The sequence below is a fragment of the Oncorhynchus gorbuscha genome, unplaced genomic scaffold, assembly GCF_021184085.1.
Source record: "Oncorhynchus gorbuscha isolate QuinsamMale2020 ecotype Even-year unplaced genomic scaffold, OgorEven_v1.0 Un_scaffold_10014, whole genome shotgun sequence".
NCBI classification, from domain to species: domain Eukaryota; kingdom Metazoa; phylum Chordata; class Actinopteri; order Salmoniformes; family Salmonidae; genus Oncorhynchus; species Oncorhynchus gorbuscha.
In genome coordinates this window covers 1-11,746 of record NW_025752857.1, presented here as the reverse complement: position 1 = coordinate 11,746, position 11,746 = coordinate 1, and the positions used below count along the sequence as shown (strand labels likewise).

General features: G+C 48.0%; 1 pseudogene; it reads left to right on the top strand.

Moving 5' to 3' along the window:
* Window positions 1–1,340: 1,340 nt before the first annotated feature.
* Window positions 1,341–6,651, top strand: LOC124030225 (annotated as a pseudogene).
* Window positions 6,652–11,746: the final 5,095 nt, after the last annotated feature.

Genomic DNA, 11,746 nt, shown 5'->3' with positions numbered 1-11,746 from the left:
CCCTGTCACCCTCTCCTGTCTCTCTCTCTTCCTGTCTGTCTCTCTCCCTGTTTCTCTCTCCCTATCTCTCTCCCTGTGTTTCTCGCTCCCTGTCACCCTCTCCCTGTCTTTCTCTCTCCCTGTTTCTCTCTCCCTATCTCTCTCTCTCTCCCTGTCTGTCTCTCTCCCTGTCACCCTCTCCTTGTCTCTCTCTCGCTCCTTGTCTCTCTCTCACCCTGTCTGTCTCTCTCTATCTCTCTCCCTCTCCCTGTGTTTCTCTCTCCCTGTCACCCTCTCCCTGTCTTTCTCTCTCCCTGTTTCTCCGTATCTCTCTCTCTCTCCCTGTCTGTCTCTCTCCCTGTCACCCTCTCCTTGTCTCTCTCTCTCCCTGTCTGTCTCTCTCCCTGTTTCTCTCTCCCTATCTCTCTCCCTCTCCCTGTGTTTCTCTCTCCCTGTCACCCTCTCCCTGTCTTTCTCTCTCCCTGTCACCCTCTCCCTGTCTTTCTCTCTCCATGTTTCTCTCTCCCTATCTATCTCCCTCTCCCTGTCTGTCTATCTCTCTCCCTCTCCCTGTCTGTCTTTCTCCCTGTCTGTCTCTTTCCCTGTTTCTCTCTCCATATCTCTCTCCCTCTCCCTGTGTTTCTCTCTCCCTATCTATTTCCCTCTCCCTGTCTCTCTCTCTCTCCCTCTCCCTGTCTCTCTTTCTCCCTGTCTTTCTCTCTCCCTGTCACCCTCTCCCTGTCTTTCTCTCTCCCTGTTTATCTCTCCCTATCTCTCTCCCTCTCCCTGTCTTTCTCTCTCCCTGTTTCTCTCTCCCTATCTATCTCCCTCTCCCTGTCTGTCTCTCTCTCTCCCTATCTCTCTCCCTCTCCCTGTCTGTCTTTCTCCCTGTCTTTCTCTCTCCCTGTCACCCTCTCCCTGTCTTTCTCTCTCCCTGTCACCCTCTCCCTGTCTTTCTCTCTCTCTGTTCATCTCTCCCTATCTCTCTCCCTCTCCCTGTTTCTCTCTCCCTATCTCTCTCCCTCTCCCTGTCTTTCTCTCTCCGTCTCCCTGTCTTTCTCTCCCTGTCTCTCTCCCTCTCCCTGTCTTTCTCTCTCCATCTCTCACTCTCCCTGTCTCCGTCTCTCTCTCTCCCTGTCACCCTCTCCCTGTCTTTCTCTCCCTGTCTTTCTCCCTCTCCCTGTCTTTCTCTCTCTGTCTCTCTCTCTCCATGTCACCCTCTCCCTGTCTTTCTCTCGCCCTGTCACCCTCTCCCTGTCTTTCTCTCCCTGTCTCTCTCTCCCTTTCACCCTCTCCCTGTCTGTCTCTCTCCGTCTCTCTCTCTCCCTGTTTTCTTATTCCTGTGTATGGTGATCTGATAGAAAGAGAGAGAGAGGGGCTCCAACCCTGGTCTTCATAAGTTTACCCGCTGGGAAGGTGTTCAGTGTCAGATGTCTGATTGAGTGCCTACTGTATCAGGTTAGTCTAACTTCACCCCAGGACAGCAACGCTCCATTTCAAACTCAGTCTACAATATTTGTATTGCCCTCTATTACCTTTTCAATGACCCTCTGTTGTTTGTTGTGTGTTCCCAACAGTCCTTTGTGAAGGACTACATGATTTCCATCACCAGACTGTTGCTGGGGACTAGACTCCATGCCTGGCTCAGGCTTCCTCTGTGCTGTGAGTAACTCATCTGCTCATGTTCTCAATAGTTATCATCGAGAAAGCTATGAAATGTGATGATCAACAATATAATGTATAGTATACAGCCCTGCTTAGATTTTACTAAGGTTGAAGGGTCATTAATTGTAGCTGCCTGGTACTGAGGTTGAAGGGACATTAGTGTAGATGCCTGGTACTGAGGTTGAAGGAACATTACGTGTAGATGCCTGATACTGAGGTTGAAGGGGCGTTAGTGTAGATGCCTGGTACTGAGGTTGAAGGGGCGTTGAATGTAGATGCCTGGTACTGAGGTTGAAGGGGCGTTAGTGTAGATGCCTGGTACTGCGTTGAAGGAACGTTAGTGTAGCTGCCTGAAAGTACTGATGTTGAAGGAGCGTTAGTGTAGCTGCTGGTACTGAGTTGAAGGAACATTAGTGTAGCTGCCTGGCTGAGGTTGAAGGAACATTAGTGTAGCTGCCTGGTAATAAGGTTGAAGGGACATTAGTGTAGCTGCCTGGTACTGAGGTTGAAGGAACATTATGTCGCTGCCTGGTAATGAGGTTGAAGGAACATTAGTGTAGCTGCCTGGTACTGACGTTGAAGGAACGTTAGTGTAGCTGCCTGGTACTGATGTTGAAGGAGCGTTAGTGTAGCTGCCTGGTAATAAGGTTGAAGGGACATTATTGGTGAAGCTGCCTGGTAATTAGGTTGAAGGGACATTAGTGTAGCTGCCTGGTACTGATGTTGAAGGAGCGTTAGTGGAGCTGCCTGGTACTGAGGTTGAAGGAACATTAGTGTAGCTGCCTGGTACTGATGCTGAAGGAGCGTTAGTGTAGCTGCCTGGTACTGATGCTGAAGGAACGTTAGTGTAGCTGCCTGGTACTGGGATGCTGAAGGAACATTAGTGTAGCTACCGCCTGATGCTGAAGGAGCGTTGAGTGTAGCTGCCTGGTACTGATGCTGAAGGAGCGTTAGTGTAGCTGCCTGGTACTGAGGTTGAAGGAACATTAGTGTAGCTGCCTGGTACTGATGCTGAAGGAGCGTTAGTGTAGCTGCCTGGGTTCTGAGGTTGAAGGAACAGTAGTGTAGCTGCCTGGTACTGATGCTGGAAGGAGCGTTGACTGCCTGGTACTGAGGTTGAAGGAACATTAGTGTAGCTGCCTGGTACTGATGCTGAAGGAACGTTAGTGTAAGGAAAGGGACATTAGTGTAGCTGCCACCTGGTGCTGAGGTTGAAGAAAGTTAGTGTAGCTGCCTGGTACTGTGGTTGAAGGAACATTAGTGTAGCTGCCTGGTACTGAGGTTGAAGGGACATTAGTGTAGCTGCCTGGTACTGAGGTTGAAAGAAAGTTAGTGTAGCTGCCTGGTACTGAGGTTGAAGGAACATTATTAGTTGAAGGAACATTAGTGTAGCTGCCTGGTACTGAGGTTGAAGGGACATTAGTGTAGCTGCCTGGTACTGAGGTTGAAAGAAAGTTAGTGTAGCTGCCTGGTACTGATGTTGAAGGAACATTAGTGTAGCTGCCTGGTACTGAGGTTGAAGGAACATTAGTGTAGCTGCCTGGTACTGAGGTTGAAGGGACTGCCTGGTACTGAGGTTGAAGGAACATGTGTAGCTGCCTGGTACTGAGGTTGAAAGAAAGTTAGTGCCTGGTGTGCTGACGCCTGGTACTGATGTTGAAGGAAGGAACATTAGTGTAGATGCCTGGTACTGAGGTTACTGAGGTTGAAGGAACATTAGTGTAGCTGCCTGGTACTGAGGTTGAAGGAACATTAGTGTAGCTGCCTGGTACTGAGGTTGAAGGAACATTAGTGTAGATGCCTGGTACTGAGGTTGAAGGAACATTAGTGTAGCTGGTACTGAGGTTGAAGGAACATTAGGTAGGTACTGAGATTGAACTGAGAAGGAACATTAGTGTAGCTGCCTGGTACTGAGGTTGAAGGACATTAGTGTAGCTGCCTGGTACTGAGGTTGAAAGAAAGTTAGTGTAGCTGCCTGGTACTGATGCTGAAGGAACGTTAGTGTAGCTGCCTGGTACTGAGGTTGAAGGGACATTAGTGTAGCTGCCTGTGCTGAGGAGTTGAAAGAAAGTTGTGTAAGGAACATTAGTGTAGCTGCCTGGTACTGAGGTTGAAGGAACATTAGTGCCTAGATTGCCTGGTACTGAGGTTGAAGGAACATTAGTGTAGATGCCTGGTACTGAGGTTGAAGGGAACATGAGGTAAAGTTAGTAGCTGCCTGGTATGCCTGGTACTGAGGTTGAAGGAACATTAGTGTAGCTGCCTGGTACTGAGGTTGAAGGAACATTAGTGTAGCTGCCTGGTACTGAGGTTGAAGGTTGAAGAGAAGGGACATTAGTGTAGCTGCCTGGTACTGAGATTGAAGGAACATTAGTGTAGATGCCTGGTACTGAGGTTGAAGGAACATTAGTGTAGATGCCTGGTACTGAGGTTGAAGGAACATTAGTTTAGCTGCCTGGTACTGAGGTTGAAGGAACATTAGTGTAGATGCCTGGTACTGAGGTTGAAGGAACATTAGTGTAGATGCCTGGTACTGAGGTTGAAGGAACATTAGTGTAGCTGCCTGGTACTGAGGTTGAAGGAACATTAGTGTAGCTGCCTGGTACTGAGGTTGAAGGAACATTAGTGTAGCTGCCTGGTACTGAGGTTGAAGGGACATTAGTGTAGCTGCCTGGTACTGAGGTTGAAGGAAAGTTAGTGTAGCTGCCTGGTACTGAGGTTGAAGGAACATTAGTGTAGCTGCCTGGTACTGAGGTTGAAGGAACATTAGTGTAGCTGCCTGGTACTGATGTTGAAGGGACATTGAGTGTAGCTGCCTGGTACTGAGGTTGAAGGAACGTTAGTGTAGCTGCCTGGTACTAAGGAACATTAGTGCTGCCTGGTACTGATGTTGAAGGGACATTAGTGTAGCTGCCTGGTACTGAGGTTGAAGGGACATTAGTGTAGCTGCCTGGTACTGAGGTTGAAGGAACGTTAGTGTAGCTGCCTGGTACTAAGGTTGAAGGGACATTAGTGTAGCTGCCTGGTACTGATGTTGAAGTAATGTTAGTGTAGCTGCCTGGTACTGAAGTTGAAGGGACATTAGTGTAGATGCCTGGTACTGAGGTTGAAGGACGTTAGTGTAGCTGCCTGGTACTGAGGTTGAAGGGACATTAGTGTAGCTGCCTGGTACTGAGGTTGAAGGGACGTTAGTGTAGCTGCCTGGTACTGATGTTGAAGGAACGTTAGTGTAGCTGCCTGGTACTGAGGTTGAAGGGACATTAGTGTAGCTGCCTGGTACTGAGGTTGAAGGGACAGTGTAGCTGCCTGGTACTGAGGTTGAAGGAACGTTAGTGTAGCTGCCTGGTACTAAGGTTGAAGGGACATTAGTGTAGCTGCCTGGTACTGATGTTGAAGTAATGTTAGTGTAGCTGCCTGGTACTGAAGTTGAAGGGACATTAGTGTAGATGCCTGGTACTGAGGTTGAAGGGCCATTAGTGTAGCTGCCTGGAACTGAGGATGATGAAGGTGGGGTGTTTGGGGTCTCATAGATGAAGATCACTGAGGAGGACCTGTGGATCCGCACCTATGGTCGACTCTACCAGAAACTGTGCTCCTCCACTGGTGACATCCCCATCGGCATCTACCGCACTGAAGCCCAAAGTTACCAGTCTCTGAGGTACCTGTCTGGACAGATCATCATGTACAGGAGTCAATGATCATCATGATGTTTTAGTGATAAAACATCAACACCCAGAATAAAAACTCAACTCACTCAATAACAACTCACAATAGAAACAGCTGCTGCTTGATATTGGTCTGAGCTGTGTGTGTGTCTCTCTCAGTCCCAGGTGTCCATCACAGTGGAGGACTACGAGGACACCAGAGAGCCCAGAGAGCCCCTGCTGTCCCGGAGGGGTCCCCACCGCAACTCCACCTCTTCCGAGCCCCCCCTCCTCTTCCTCCCACTCCTCGGACCACCCCCTCCTCCGGCGGAAGAGCATGCAGTGGGCCAGAAGGCTGAGCAGGAAGGGGGGTCGGGGGCCCAGCGGGTCGAAGGGGGTCACAGGAAGCGCGCTGCGGAGAGGATCAGCCAGCAGAGACTGACCCTGTTCAGACGCTCTGAGAGACAGGAGCTCAACTCTCTGGTCCGCACACGCATGAAACACCTGGGCCTCTCAGCCACAGGATTCAGTGAGTACTGTTAGATGTGTTCTGAGGGGTGGATGTGTGGTCATGTAGCACTGCACTGTGCCTGCCTAATGGAAAATAACTGTTTCTTCATAGCTTTGTGTTTTCCTCCACTATTCTTTTGTTGTCAACATTACTAAGGAACAACTTAATTGGTATCATTTGAGTTCCTGTGACATGTCATGTTTATTTCCTGTCTTGTGGTGTGTACTTCCTGTGTCAGATGGGATGACGGACCAGGGCAACAGGTTGTCTTACATCCTCATCAACCCCTCTCCTGACACCAGGCTGGAGCTGCACGATGTGGTGTGAGTACACAATATCCTGATGGCTCAGTCAAATCACACACCATCAGAAGGCAAATTCACACAATTTCACTCAATATACTGGTCCAACTTAAATTAAGTCTTGCACATTCACTCAGGAAGAAATCACTAAAGTTAAGTGGGTAACCCTTCATAACAAAAGCCTGCAGGTATAATGGTTTATAACTTGTTATAAGAACGTATAAGCATTTGTTAAATGTATTATTCATCTAAGTGTGTCTTGGTGTGTGTGTCCCATGTCCAGGTACTTGATCAGACCAGACCCTCTGTCTCTGTTGCCTAACCAGGGGGGCACTAGGAAGGTCAGCAACAGCCGCTCCGAGGGCCACAGGTTCGACACACAGAACAGCACCCATTTGTGAGCGTAGACAACAGAACTCAGCAGCATAGGGGGAGTGGAGAGAGAAATGAGAGAGAGACAGAGAGAGAAACGAGAGAGAGAAAGAGAGACAGAAAGAGAGACAGAGAGAGTACGCGAGAGAGACAGAGCGAGGGAGAGAAAGAGAGAGAGAAAGAGAGACAGAGAGAGTACGCGAGAGAGACAGAGCGAGGGAGAGAAACGAGAGAGAGAAAGAGAGACAGAGAGAGTACGAGAGAGACAGACAGGGAGAAACGAGGGAGAGAGAAAGAGAGAGAGAGAAGAAGAGTCAGAAAGAGAGAAACAGAAAGAGAGAGGGGGGGGATATTCTATTGGGAAGGACACATGTTCCACATCTACTCTGAACAGACAGTCACAGCTGTCACGTTGTTTTGTATTCAGAAACTCTCAAATGCATGGACCTTTTCTACAAGCTGGTTTGTTTCATTTATGCACCGTTTCATTTTTGAAGTGGAGAGCTGGGGACACAGAAGTGCATTCAATGACCTTGTATTTGTATTTATGTATGTGCATGTACTGTATGTATGTTATGAGCCAGACACTGACATTTATATCTGGACAGCCAAAGGAACACATTTCCAAATGACTGTTATTTTTCTGTCTCTATGTGGTTGTGTGTGTCGAGGTGATTGCAGCCGAGCCAACAGTATGCTGATCTGGGGTTTCATGAATATGTTCTGTACCTTGTTATCTGATCCTACTGTTACTTTAACTCTCCGTCAGTTCCCACATTCATCTTTTAGCTCACCAGTAGCAGAGGAAGCCAAAGAGCAGTGATCACCTGTCAATTTCCACAATTAGAGAGCTAGCAGGCAGACACTAATGCTGGATGATCTATAACACCATTTACTGTCTTCAGAAAGAAAGGGAAAAGCTTTGAAGGAGTGACCCAGTCGATGAGTATCTCTTGAACAAAGCCAGTATTCATTTACTGATTCATGTAACTTTATGGATAGTTCCAAATGGCCAAGGCCAGCCTTTCTGTTTCTGTTAATTAGTTAGTTAGTTATTTAGTTAGTGTTTACCCTTCCCCACGTCTCCTCAACCAGCTCGCTATTCTATTATTGTCATGCTTGTTGGAGAGTCATGCATGTGGAGACCAAGGTCTTGAAAGCCATGTGAATCTTTGTCTGAAACTCAGCAGAGGTTTATCAGAGATGGTGGCGCCACCGTGTGGTGAGAATGCTGCTCAGCATCCATGCACTACAGTGCCCTCATTCAGTGCTGTTTCAACAGATGTGGAAATATGTATATATTAAAGTTGCTATACATCTACTCTTTCAATGGCTCAGTTTGATTTCCAATTCATTTTCAATACTCTCACACTGCGGTCACCTTGTTCCCCCAGTTATGGCTCTGCTGTGATCATATGTTTGTATTGGTGCCAGTGTATCTTGTTCCCCAGTTATGGCTTGCTGTGATCATATGTTTGTATTGGTGCCAGTGTATCTTGTTCCCCCAGTTATGGCTTGCTGTGATCATATGTTTGTATTGGTGCCAGTGTATCTTGTTCCCCAGTTATGGCTTGCTGTGATTATATGTTTGTATTGGTGCCAGTGTATCTTGTTCCCCCAGTTATGGCTTGCTGTGATCATATGTTTGTATTGGTGCCAGTGTATCTTGTTCCCCCAGTTATGGCTTGCTGTGATCATATGTTTGTATTGGTGCCAGTGTATCTTGTTCCCCCAGTTATGGCTTGCTGTGATCATATGTTTGTATTGGTGCCTTGTTCCCCAGTTATGGCTTGCTGTGATCATATGTTTGTATTGGTGCCAGTGTATCTTGTTCCCCCAGTTATGGCTTGCTGTGATCATATGTTTGTATTGGTGCCTTGTTCCCCAGTTATGGCTATCATATGTTTGTATTGGTGCCAGTGTATCTTGTTCCCCAGTTATGGCTTGCTGTGATCATATGTTTGCATTGGTGCCAGTGTATCTTGTTCCCCAGTTATGGCTTGCTGTGATCATATGTTTGCATTGGTGCCAGTCTGCTCTGAAGGCTATGCATATAAATAGAGGTGTTTTCCTACCTTATGAATCCCCTAATGGTCTGAATGCAGTCTCCGATAACGTGGGAACATTGCCTTTACATTTGAACCGTGCTGTAACGCTGAACTTCAGCGACAGTTTTATAAACATGTTACTTCTCCATATACATTGGGAGAACAAGTATTTGATACACTGTCGATTTTGCAGGTTTTCCTACTTACAAAGCATGTAGAGGTCTGTAATTTTTACTTCTAGGTACACTTCACCTGTGAGAGACACAATCTAAAACAAAAATCCAGAAAATCACATTGTATGATTTTAAAGTAATTAATTTGCATTGTATTGCATGACATAAGTATTTGATACATCAGAAAAGCGGAACTTAATATTTGGAATAGAAACCTTTGTTTGCAATTACAGAGATCATACGTTTCCTGTAGTTCTTGACCAGGTTTGCACACACTGCAGCAGGGATTTTGGCCCACTCCTCCATACAGACCTTCTCCAGATGCTTCAGGTTTTGTGGCTGTCGCTGGGCAATACGGACTTTCAGCTCCCTCCAAAGATGTTCTATTGGGTTCAGGTCTGGAGACTGGCTATGCCACTCCAGGACCTTGAGATGCTTCTTACAGAGCCACTCCTTAGTTGCCCTGGCTGTATGTTTTGGGTCATTGTCATGCTGGAAGATCCAGCCACAACCCATCTTCAATGCTCTTACTGAGGGAAGGAGGTTGTTGGCCAAGATCTCACGATACATGGCCCCATCCATCCTCCCCTCAATACGGTGCAGTCGTCCTGTTCCCTTTGCAGAAAAGCATTCACAAAGAATAATGTTTCCACCTCCATGCTCCACGGTTGGGATGGTGTTCTTGGGGTTGTACTCATCCTTCTTCTTCCTCCAAACACGGCGAGTGGAGTTGAGACCAAAAAGCTCTATTTTCGTCTCATCAGACCACATGATATTCTCCCATTCCTCCTCTGGATCATCCAGATGATCATTGGCAAACTTCAGACGGGCCTGGACATGCGCTGGCTTGAGCCGGGGGAACTTGCGTGCGCTGCAGGATTTTAATCCATGACGGGGTAGTGTGTTACTAATGGTTTTCTTTGAGACAGTGGTCCCAGCTCTCTTCAGGTCATTGACCAGGTCCTGCCGTGAAGTTCTGGGCTGATCCCTCACCTTCCTCATGATCATTGATGCCCCACGAAGTGAGATCTTGCATGGTGCCCCAGACCGAGGGTGATTGACCATCATCTTGAGCTTCTTCCATTTTCTAATAATTGCGCCAATAGTTGTTGCCTTCTCACCAAGCTGCTTGCCTATTGTCCTGTAGCCCATCCCAGCCTTGTGCAGGTCTACAATTTTATCCCTGATGTCCTTACACAGCTCTCTGGTCTTGGCCATTGTGGAGAGGTTGGAGTCTGTTTGATTGAGTGTGTGGACAGGTGTCTTTTATACAGGTAACAAGTTCAAACCGGTGCAGTTAATACAGGTAATGAGTGGAGAACGGGAGGGATTCTTAAAGAAAAACTGACATGTGATTTTCAGGATTTTTTTTTTTAGATTCCGTCTCTTACAGTTGAAGTGTATCTGTGATAAAAATTTAAAAAAATTACAGACCTCTACATGCTTTGTAAGTGGGAAAACCTGCAAAATCGGCAGTGTATCAAATACTTGTTCTCCCCACTGTATATAATTATAAACAGGGTGGCTCGGGCCCTGAATGCTGATTGGCTGACAGCCATGGTATATCAGACCGTATAGCATGGATATGACAAAACATTTATTTTTACTGCTCTAATTACATTGGTAACCAGTTTATAATAGCAATAAGGCACCTCGGAGGTTTGTGGTATATGGCCAATATGCTATGGCTAAGGACTGTGTCCAGGCACTCCGCTTTTCGTCGTGCTTAAGAACAGCCCTTAGCCGTGGTGTATTGGCCATATACCACACCTCCTCGGGCCTTATTGCTTAAATAGACCACCATTATATGTATTAGGGTTCCTTCACTTTCCATTAATCACACTGGTTCACATTGTCCTACTCTCACAGAAACCCACTGCCTCTACTATTATACTCTATCCTACTCACACACTCACAAACAAATATACAGTTGTTATTAATGACTCAATAGATTAGATTACTCCTGCAAGGAAACACACACTACCCTCTAACACAATAAATCCCTGTCATTGTGTGTGTGGCAGTAGTAGGATGATTAAGGATGTCACTGAGAGGGAAATCAGCCATATCACCTCCCATGAGCAGCGTCATCATGAGTCATTCACCTCCCTCTAAGAACCACACTGCTGCCCAAGTGCTTTCCACTTCTTTTTATTTAACCTTTTCTTAACTAGGCAAGTCAGTTAAGAACACATTCTTATTTACAATGACAGCCTACCCCGGCCAAACCCTCCCCTAACCCGGACGACGCTGGGCCAAACCCTCCCCTAACCCGGACGACACTGGGCCAAACCCTCCCCTAACCCGGACGACGCTGGGCCAAACCCTCCCCTAACCCGGACGACGCTGGGCCAAACCCTCCCTAACCCGGACGACGCTGGGCCAAACCCTCCCCTAACCCGGACGACGCTGGGCCAAACCCTCCCTAACCCCGGACGACGCTAGGCCAAACCCTCCCTAACCCGGACGACGCTGGGCCAAAGCCCTCCCTAACCCCGGACGACGCTGGGCCAAACCCTCCCCTAACCCGGACGACGCTGGGCCAAACCCTCCCTAACCCGGACGACGCTGGGCCAAACCCTCCCTTAACCCGAACGACGCTGGGCCAAACCCTCCCTTAACCCGAACGACGCTGGGCCAAACCCTCCCTTAACCCGGACGACGCTGGGCCAAACCCTCCCTTAACCCGAACGACGCTGGGCCAAACCCTCCCTTAACCCGGACGACGCTGGGCCAAACCCTCCCTTAACCCGGATGCCGCTGGGCCAAACCCTCCCTTAACCCGGACGACGCTGGGCCAAACCCTCCCTTAACCCGGACGACGCTGGGCCAAACCCTCCCTTAACCCGGACGACGCTGGGCCAATTGTGCGCTGCCCTTTGGGACTCCCGATCACTGCCAGTTGTGATACAGCCCTGGATCAATCCAGGGTCTGTAGTAACGCCTCTAGCACTGAGATGCAGTACCTTAGACCGCTGTGCCACTCAGGAGATGGTTTGTCCAGGCCGTGGGAAGCATCCTCTCATCTGCTCCTGAATCTGATCCACCTTCT